Genomic DNA, 2450 nt, shown 5'->3' with positions numbered 1-2450 from the left:
CCCCCCCAAAAAAAATGCAACTGTACAGTGCCTTTTGTATCAGAGCATGTATGTATGTATGTATGTATTGTATGTGGTAATAAAAGTGAGTGTTTTGAATAGTACCTTGTTTTTCTCATCAGTCAATCTAACCGGCATCTGTGGTACGGTACGGTGTAATGGTTAGGCTCTTTGTTGATGCACCCAGTCAGTGTATGCGAGTTTGATTCCCCCGCCTGGGCAAGTTTAAAAAAAAGCATGGAATATCTCCCTCTGTCTGCTGAGATGTGTCTCGACTTGCCAGCTCACTGCCCTAGAAGTACAATGTTCTGTCTGCTAAGATTAGAAGTTAGTACCCAGTTTTGAGAAATCTGACGCAACAAAAATTTTTTATTTTCACATGTCATGTTTTTTCGAATGCAATTCTATAAATATACATGACATGTAACTTGATTGCGTCTGCGAATGATCTTACGATTTTGGTGGAGCGGATAGAACATTTGGTTTCTGACATCGTTGTCTTAGTGTAACTCTAAACGGCCAACGATGTCAGATAGAACTTTGTAATTCTGAGGAAGGGAACTGTCCTGAATTTCTAAACACCTTTTATCCATTTACAAATACATTCCTTTGAGGATTTCACCGAAAACGTTGATTAAAGGCACAAAAATATAAATTTACAGTTTCCATGGACTCTCCAGCTTTGGAATTTACCAAGCTTTGGTGGCCATTTTCTCGCTAATTTTACCTCTTAAACCAGGTGACCCCCACCTCCTTCAATCCAAAATATCTCCACTTCTATTGAGATGGATGGGTAATTTTTTCATTGAAAGCAAGACAAATGAACAAGCTTTAAGATAATACCAATAACTCAATATGCCCAAAAATTGACGAGAGCCTGATTCCACCATGCTGCCTCACATATATATGTATGAGTAATTAGGTTGAGTAGGGTTTTTATTCTGGGGAGAAACCCCTTTTCATGGCTCTTCTTTTCATCTTGGTTTTAAGGCTGTACAATTAAAATTAAGGAAGTTTTATTTACAGTATATCTCAGAAAATCAGACAAAAGTTACATCGACCCATGGATATTGATACAAAATAAATCAGACTGACCAAATTTTAGTTATTTATTAAGTTGAAGCACACACAAAAAGTTAGTTTTTTGCCTCTCTTGTAAAATTTAATTTTTGTATGTATGTAGTATAGGGTTTTACGGCGCTCGCAAAATTTCATTTTTGGCATATATAATTATATGTTTTTCTGTCATTAGACGGCAGCTTTTGGTTCTGCACCCTTTCTCTCTTCCCTTCTAATCCTCGCTACTTGTAAACTCTGTTTGTTTGAGACGAGATCAGAATAGAGCTGTCCCTGGAGTTTTTTTTGCCCAAAAAAATAAAGGAAATTATGCGATTCTGTTAATTTTAACAAAGAATGCTAAAGGTAAATAATCAGAAATTATGCAAAAAATGATCAAATTTTGCTAAATTAGTTTAGTTTTAGTAGAGATTTTACGGCGCTCGCAACTGCATAAGGTCATATGAGCGCCAGAAGATTAGAGGTATTACAAGGGAGTAACAAACATAAAAAAGAAGGAGGGGGAGATAAGGACGATAGATGTTTAATAGAAAAGAAGGAGCAAACCACACCAGAGCACCCGCCAACCACCCACTTTTGCTAAATTATGCGGGGTGCATAAAACCCCGGGGACAGATAGAGAGATAAGGATTTGTACAACCCAACACCATGCGTATATGCCATACACACACTTCATCACCTCAAAACCCCAAAAATTCACTCAGCAAGCACAATCAAATTTATTCATCGCAGTCAATTCCACCAATCAGCATTTCAATGGCAAACAAAACAATTAATTCAATCAAAATCTGAAAACTTGAATCACAAATACTTTTGTTCAGCAATAATAATAATTTAAGGTTGTTCTTTTTTTTTTCTGTCTTCAAAAGCAAAAAAGAACACAAGGCAAGGGCAGGGAAAGTCGCATATATTATTCGACGCGGCCACCAATGTACAAGAAATGGCAAAAAAAAAAAAAAAGAAATATGTCTAGTAAATATTCTCCACCTCCATTGACACAATTTAGACCGTTTAGGAGGTGGGCTGCTACAACTTCAACCCTTCCTGTCAGGGCCAACCTGAGCCGAGACGGGACAAAATGGTGAAATGGTACGGGTTTAACGCCCCTATCAACACTAGTAGGTTATTTAAGAGGCGGGAACTCCTAGTTTGTCCGTCTCCGAAAGGACCGAGCCGAGTGGGAAATTTGTGTACAGTAAAGTGTCTTTCCCCAAGGACACAACGTCGGGCCGAGCTGAGGCTCGAACCCCCAAACCCGCAATCTCATGATTACGAGTCCGGTAGCCTAACCACTAGACCACCGACGCCACTGAGACAAGAGTGATAGACACAATGTCCCAGCAGGCAAGACGGAGAGAATGATGGGACCCCCC

At 39.0% G+C, this 2450-nt stretch overlaps 1 protein-coding gene across 1 annotated transcript in view; it reads left to right on the top strand.

Moving 5' to 3' along the window:
* Window positions 1-782, top strand: part of LOC101863394 (gamma-tubulin complex component 3 homolog) — a gene marked incomplete in the record, with an annotated part of 32929 nt that extends 32147 nt beyond the window's left edge. Inside the window, 1 exon segment of the mRNA XM_013089721.2 lies at window positions 767-782.
* Window positions 783-2450: the final 1668 nt, after the last annotated feature.

The sequence above is a fragment of the Aplysia californica genome, unplaced genomic scaffold (assembly GCF_000002075.1).
Source record: "Aplysia californica isolate F4 #8 unplaced genomic scaffold, AplCal3.0 scaffold01025, whole genome shotgun sequence".
NCBI lineage: Eukaryota > Metazoa > Mollusca > Gastropoda > Aplysiida > Aplysiidae > Aplysia > Aplysia californica.
This window is presented reverse-complemented; position numbering and strand designations above follow the sequence as displayed.